The 8,402-nt window shown below is 34.4% G+C and overlaps 1 pseudogene; it reads left to right on the top strand.

Moving 5' to 3' along the window:
* The first annotated feature begins 6,715 nt into the window (after window positions 1-6,715).
* Window positions 6,716-7,640, top strand: LOC114182630 (albumin-2-like; annotated as a pseudogene).
* Window positions 7,641-8,402: the final 762 nt, after the last annotated feature.

Genomic DNA, 8,402 nt, shown 5'->3' with positions numbered 1-8,402 from the left:
TTAGCAAATTTTTTTTTAATTTAATTTATTTTTTTCTTATTATTTATTTTGATTATTATTTTTATTAGTCATAATATTTTCTAAAAACTATTGGATATGTTTTCCTTCAATCTCCAGATGAAAAAATATTATTATTTTTAAATAAAATTTTAACCATAAGAGTTATGAAGTTTAAGATTTTATGTAAGGTTAATATAAATAATATGGTCATCTAAAAGTAGATAATACAAAAAGACGTCCAAGAAAAACATTAGTCGATTTATAATAAACAATTTAAGAGAACACAAAGCAGTACTCGATAACAAAATATAAAATTTTTTGGTATAATCATTTGAATGAGTGACTACAATCATAATTCAAAAGCATGTCAATTGTTGAAAAATTAATCATATGAAAAAATGATTATTTATTATTAACTTATAGGCTAAATAACCCTTGAAACCGTAATTGACGCTATTTTTGTTTAATGTGAAAATTGGTTATGTGATTTCAATTTAAGAGGAAATTATGTCTCTAAGAGGAGGAGTTATTAGGGAAGACTAAAAATAAAAAAGAAAAGAAGAGAGAGAGAAAGATTTACAATACAATTTCATGAAAAAATATACATCGAGAGCTACAAGAAATTTGAAGGAAAAATTAAAAATATACATAAATAAAAAATTATAGAAAGGGGAATCTCTTGTTCAACCAACTTTGTTAGACACCTTCATGGATTTTGAAATTTGAATTTATGATTGAAACATATGTGAGAATTATATGAAATTAAAAGTAAAGCTAAAAATTTGTGATTATAACCGTGGGCTTAACATGAACGTGGGAAGTGTAGTAGTATAAAAATTAGATTAAAAATTCATTTTCAAAATTGTGATAAAATATGTTGAAAAAAGAAATTATAGTAGAAATATTAAGTACAGGAGTGTGTAGGAGGTGGACTGGAGAGTTTATTTCACATAAGAGATGCATCTTAATTTAAACACATCTTGTAGCAAACTAGAACATATAATCTTGGTGAAAGGTTCAAACCCCAGATTTTTTACTCAACATCCTTCCAACACCAATAAATTATCGCTTTTATCTGAAAATATAAAAAGTTTATAATGAATTAAGTAAAAAAATATAAATTATAAATTATTATATGAGGTAGATAGAATTTAAAGTAATTGGGCAGCTTGTGTGTTGCACCTTCTTTGCCAAGCGTTTTGATCGATGACAAATGATAAAATAATATCTAATGTAAAACGCAGAGCACGTGAAAATATAGTAATGCATCGTAAAAACACATATTAGATTAATGATTTGTTTGAGTAGTTTTGTATATAATATTGTTATGCATATAATTGATTACATATTACTAATTAAGATATGATATCGCAGGAGGAATGGAGCACACATGATTGAGTTTATTGAGTTTACGTGTACCAATTAGCAGTGTTTTTATCGATGTTTGTTCTGTAATTTTATAAGCATTCAAAGTTGTTTCCAATTGACCGTTAAATAATTGACATGTAATGATATATATCAGAAATTAAAATATGGTATGATAGTATGAACGGAGCAAGTTATAGAGTTTATGCGATGAGACAAAACAGCAGAAGGTTTAGATAAGACAGTAAAATATGAATGCATCGGAAGGTGAGATAAGAGGTAAGAAGGCAGCAAGCTCATAACATCATCTGTTTACGTGTTTCAATTTAGTAGGTTTTAAGGTTACATGTTACCGTCCCTGTAACCTTATCCTCAACACGTTTTTGCCATTTAGTATTCGAATAATATGTAACTATTAAAGTATAATGCAAATTCTAGAAGAATCTAAAAAAATATAAGATAGAGTTATTGAAATGTAAAGAAACTTCTAGAGTATTGGAGAAAAGCCTAGGATAGAAAGAAAAATCAAGAACATTCAACTATGTAGAAAAATCTAGAAGTATTTGCATTAGTTCTAGCTAGAAATTTCTAGAATAATCTATGGGACTATAAATACTCATGTATCCTACCATTTTGTAACATGAAGAACAACTAACACAACATCCAATACAACTACTCTCAACTACAAATACACTTCTCCAACTACTACTTTCACACTCTACTATCTACACATTTTCTTTATCCCTTCAACTATCCCTTTCACAACCTTGAATTACTATCAGTGGTATCAGAGCTACGTTCGGTCATCTACTGGGCGTAGATAAACTTTTCAACTACTTCAAAAAAAATTAGAACGTCATTCTATACTACTTCCAAAATATTTTCTCAACCTATGGCCACTACCAATCAAACATCATCAATTCCAGTACCTATTTTCACAGGAGAAAATTATGATTTTTGGAGTGTCAAAATGAAGACATTCTTTCGCTCCCAAGATTTATAGGACATTATAGAAGAGGGATTCACTATTCCAGAAGACACTTCCGCTCTTACTGCAGCTCAGAAGAAGGAGTTGAAGGAAAACAAACAGAAGGATTCAAGGGCTTTATTTGCTCTTCAACAAGCAGTTGATGACACAATCTTTCCGAGAATAATAGGTGCCACAAACGCAAAGCAAGCTTGGAACACAATACAAGAAGAGTTTCAAGGAAGTGATGAGGTACGCAATGTTAAACTTCATTCTCTAAGACGAGAGTTTGAATTAATAAGAATGAAAGAATCTGAGACCATTAAAGACTACTATTCTAGAATAAAGGAAATAGTTAGTCAGATGAGAGCCTATGGGGAAACTATTCTTGACAAAAAAATCGTTGAGAAAATTTTAATTTCTATTCCCCAAAAATATGATGCAATCGCAACCGCGATTGAACAAACAAAAGATTTGGCCACATTGTCAATAACACAACTAATGGGCTCTCTTGAAGCTTATGAACAAAGATTGAAAAGGCATGAAGAAGACTCAGTCGAAAATGCCTTTCAATCAAAACTAAAATTACGGTCTCGGAATAAAGAATATGAAGGAAATAAAAGTAGAGGAGAAATTTCTAGAAATAAAGAAAATTCTAGAAGCTTCCCTATGACTCGTCAAGGAAAATATCCCCCATGTGGCATATGTAAAAAGACAAGTCACATGGAAAAAGATTGTTGGCATCATGGAAAACCTCAATGTCAATACTGCAAGAAATTTGGCCATGTAGAGAAGTATTGTCGTAATAAAAATAAGCATCAAGCAAACTTTGTTGAAGAACATAATCAGGAGCAACGCTTATTTTATGCCAATCAAGAATCTCCTAACGGAGGAGAAAGTTGGTACTTGGATAGTGGATGCAGCAATCACATGGCCAAAGATCAAAGCATCTTCAAAGACATTGATAAATCTGTCAATGTCAAAGTTCGACTAGGAAACGGTACCACAGTGGAGTCTCAAGGCAAAGGAACTGTCATGGTGGAGACAAAGAAAGGTACGAAATTCATCAAGGATGTTTTATTGGTTCCCAATCTTAAAGAAAATCTTTTAAGTATTGGTCAAATGATGGAGAATGGATATTCTCTCCACTTTGAGAAAGATACATGCAAAATTTATGACAGTAGAAAGACAGAAATTGGCCAAGTAAAAATGGAGAAGAGAAATAGAAGCTTTCCCATAAGCTTCAAACCTGGAACTAATATTGCCATGAAGGCAGAAGTTGATGACTCGTGGCTTTGGCATAGGAGATTTGGTCACTTCAACACATATGCCTTAAAGCTTCTATATAAGAAAAACATGATGAGAGATCTTCCATGCTTAAAAGAGAATAATGAATCATGCGAAGGATGTCTCCTTGGTAAACAACATCGATTACCATTCTCGACCGACAAAGCATGGAGAGCTAAAGACTTACTAGAGTTGATACATACTGATGTTTGTGGACCAATGAGGACGCCTTCACATCACAACAACAGGTACTTCATCCTCTTCATTGATGACTTCTCTAGAATGACATGGGTTTATTTCTTAAAGGCAAAGTCAGAAGTCTTTGGAATATTCAAGAAATTCAAGGCCCTTGTTGAGAAGCAAAGTGGAAAACAAATAAAAGTACTTAGAAGTGATCGTGGAAAGGAGTATACATCTCGCGAGTTTGACAAATTCTGCGAAGATGAAGGCATAGAGAGACAACTCACAGTCGCATATACTCCACAACAAAACGGTGTATCAGAAAGAAAAAATCGCACAGTCATGGAGATGGCAAGATCAATGCTAAAAGAGAAAGGTATGCCTAACACTTTTTGGGCTGAAGCAGTCTACACTGCAGTTTACATTTTAAACAGATGTCCAACTAAGGCAGTCAAAGACAAGACTCCTATTGAAGCTTGGAGTGGAAGAAAGCCATCAGCCAAACACCTACGAGTATTTGGATCTATCTGCTACATACATGTTCCTGATCAAAGGAGGCACAAGCTTGAAGACAAGACTTTACGAGGAATATTCTTGGGATATAGCACACAATCAAAAGGCTATCGAGTTTACAACCTACAAACAAAAAAGCTCGTCATTAGTCGAGATGTTGAAATTGATGAAAATGCTTCTTGGAATTGGGAAGAAGAAAAAGTTGTTAAAAGCACCACTTTAGTTCCAGTGCAACAATATCAAGAAGAAATTCAAGAAGAGGCAGAAGTTTCAGGTACGCCTTCTCCACCTCCATTAGAAGATTCTTCACTAGAGTCCACTCCAAGATGAGTAAGATCTTTGGTAGACATATACGAAACCTGCAATATGGCCATGATTGAGCCTAACTGCTATGAGGAAGCATCAAAGCAAGAAATATGGGTCAAGGCTATGGAAGAAGAGGTTAAAATGATTGAGAAGAATAACACTTGGGAGCTCGTAAACTGTCCTCAAGGAAAAGACATCATTGGAGTGAAATGGGTATATAAAACAAAGCTCAATCTTGATGGACCTATACAAAAGCATAAGGCCAGATTGGTCGCAAAAGGATACTCACAACAACCAGGAATCGACTACAATGAGACATTTGCTCCAGTCGCACGACTAGATACAATAAGAGCTCTAATAGCCCTAGCAGCACAAAAAGGATGGAACATCTATCAACTAGATGTCAAATCAGCCTTCCTAAATGGAGTGCTCGAAGAAGAGATTTATGTTGAACAACCTCAAGGCTTCATCAATAAAGGTAATGAAGGCAAAGTACTAAGACTAAAGAAAGCCTTATACGGCTTGAAGCAAGCTCCTCGAGCATGGTATAGCAAGATTGATCAATACTTCATCGATCAAGGATTCAGGAGGAGCAAAAGTGAGCCAACACTATATATTAAAGCACAAGGTCAGTATCACCTCATTGTCTCCTTATATGTCGATGATCTTATCTATACAGGAAACAATTTGGAGATGATGAAAGAATTTAAAGAAGACATGATGAAGACATTTGAGATGACCGACCTTGGGTTGATGAACTATTTCCTCGGTATAGAGGTGAAACAACAAGACGGCGGCATATTTATCTCTCAAAAGAAATATATTGAAGCCCTATTGAAGAAGTTCAAGATGTATGATTGTAAACCTGTCGCTACTCCATTGGTGGTAAATGAGAAACTACAAAAAGATGATGGAGCACAAGAAACAGATGCATCACGCTACAGAAGTTTGATTGGAAGTCTCTTATATCTCACAGCCACAAGACCAGACATTATGTATGCCACAAGTCTTCTATCAAGATTCATGGAAAAGCCAAGTCAGATTCATTATGGAGTAGGGAAAAGAATTTTAAGATATCTACAAGGCACAAAGGAGTTTGGAATATGGTACAAAACCATGACTAACTCAAGGATCATTGGCTACACCGATAGTGATTGGGCAGGATCAATAGATGACATGAAGAGCACCTCAGGCTATGCTTTCTCGCTTGGATCGGGAATATTCTCTTGGGCATCAAAGAAGCAAGCAACTGTTGCACAATCAACAGCTGAAGCAGAATATGTGGCTGCTGCTGAAGCAACAAGTCAAGCTATATGGCTTCGAAGAATACTCAAAGATATGGGAGAAAAACAAAGTGGCCCTACTGCAATTAATTGTGACAATAAATCAACCATTGCAATGACAAAGAATCCTGTGCATCACAGCAGAACAAAACATATAGCAATTAAATACCACTTCATCAGAGAAGCGGAAACAAATATTAAGATACGACTTGAGTACTGCCCGACAGAAGATCAAATTGCAGATATCTTCACAAAGGCCTTACCAAGACCAAGATTTGAACTACTACGCGCTATGCTTGGAGTTACCGAATTTGCATCAAGGAGGAGTATTAAAGTATAATGCAAATTCTAGAAGAATCTAAAAAAATATAAGATAGAGTTATTGAAATGTAAAGAAACTTCTAGAGTATTGGAGAAAAGCCTAGGATAGAAAGAAAAATCAAGAACATTCAACTATGTAGAAAAATCTAGAAGTATTTGCATTAGTTTTAGCTAGAAGTTTCTAGAATAATCTATGGGACTATAAATACCCATGTATCCTACCATTTTGTAACATGAAGAACAACTAACACAACATCCAATACAACTACTCTCAACTACAAATACACTTCTCCAACTACTACTTTCACACTCTACTATCTACACATTTTCTTTATCCCTTCAACTATCCCTTTCACAACCTTGAATTACTATCAGTAACAAAGGCGCTGGTTTGTTTTGAATTGGAAGATGATATTTCTCACGTGCCTTATGTATTGAATACCCAGTCCATACTCCATAGCAGTATAAATAGGTGCCTCGGAGCATCCTCAAATCAAACCAAATCAAATCATATCTCTTGTTTTGTTTGTTAAGAAGAAAAAAAATGTCAAACCCTGCTCCTTATATCAATGCTGCATTTCGTTCATCAAGAGAATACGAAGTGTATTTCTTCATGAAGAATAAGTATGTGCGGTTGCATTACACTCCCGGAAGAACTGATGACGAGATTTTGACGAATCTGCGTCTGATTAGGAGTGGTTTTCCATCACTTGCGGGAACGCCATTTGCAGAACCTGGAATAGACTGTTCCTTTGACACCGAAGCGAGTGAGGCATATGTGTTTCCTGTCACAAAAACACTGTGTTTCCTGTCCTCAAAAACACTGTGTTTGCGGATGGCATAGACTCTGCATTTAGGTCAACCAGAGGAAAAGAAGTTTACTTATTCAAGGGTAATGAGTATTGTCGCATAGCGTATGATTCCAAGAAGCTTGTTGGCACCATTCGCAACATCGGTGATGGATTTCCTGTTCTGAAAGGTACCATCTTTGAAAGTGGAATCGATGCGTGTTTTGCTTCTCATGAGGAGTCTGAAGCTTACCTTTTCAAAGGAGACAAGTATGTGCGCATCAAATTCACCCCAGGTGCAACTCATGACACTCTTGTGGGTGATGTCAGGCTTATCCTTGATGGTTGGCCTTGTCTTAGAGGCATTTTGCCTGTTAACTAAACAACCCTTCACTCTCTTCATCAACCACCTTAGCCTCATGTCTTTCGTATCTCATATCTCATAAATAAGGCTTTCATGGCCAAACTTTCTTTCTTTCTCTTTCTCTTTCTCTTTCTCTTTAATGTAACCTAGTTAGGATTTGAACCATATTTCCTTTCCTATCGTAGCAAGTCTCAATCTCCGTCTTTCCTTTCCTCTCCTCTCCTGTATCTTCAACTAGTTTGTGCCTTAATATAATAAATAAAATTGGGTGGTTTTGTTGAATTTATACAATGATTATTGTAGATTTAATTTTATTCAAAAAAATATTTTTATTAGTTTATTGCTAATATTGTATAATATGATTGTCATGGATGTATTTTTGATGGTTTTCTTAAGTTAAATCTTTTTTCCTTTATTGATAATTAGCCTAATCTTTTTTGGGACATTGTTGATCTCAAATAAGTCTTTATTATCTTTTGCTTTGAGAAACTTCTTTCGGCTCAAGCAATTGACACCGTAATTGTTAACATTATCCTAACCATTAACTACTTCTCTTTCCCTATTTTTGCTTTCACATATCTATATCGTTATTATCTTGTTCATTCAAAGCACCTATATTATCTAATTCATTCTTCTTACCTATTTATTTATTTATATACTGCACCTGAGCTTTGTATAGTTAAGCGTGTTTATAAATATTGGGCTGGTAGGTAGATATCATTGTATTGTTGATTAGCATAAGTCATTTATGTTTGACTATAAAATCTGAAACATTATAACATGAGCATGGTGCTTTATGAAACCAATTATGAAATAGTTGTTCACGTATATCTCTCTTTTTGTAATTAATTGAATTCTTCCTGTTTTTAAATTCACAGATGTTTAAGGTTGATTTCACTTGCCCTTCATTTTTTTCTCCAAGTGTAAAGAGATTAAGTGAGAGAATCCTTAATCCCAAACCCAGCCACAGTAAGTACTTGACATATTCCATTCACATTTAATAGGTGTTTAGCAAATATTTTCTGCAT

The sequence above is a fragment of the Vigna unguiculata genome, chromosome 4 (assembly GCF_037176805.1).
Source record: "Vigna unguiculata cultivar grain cowpea cultivar isolate G323 ecotype 2 chromosome 4, ASM3717680v1, whole genome shotgun sequence".
NCBI lineage: Eukaryota > Viridiplantae > Streptophyta > Magnoliopsida > Fabales > Fabaceae > Vigna > Vigna unguiculata.
Note: the sequence above shows the minus strand (reverse complement) of the source record. Positions and strands in the feature narration are given on the sequence as shown.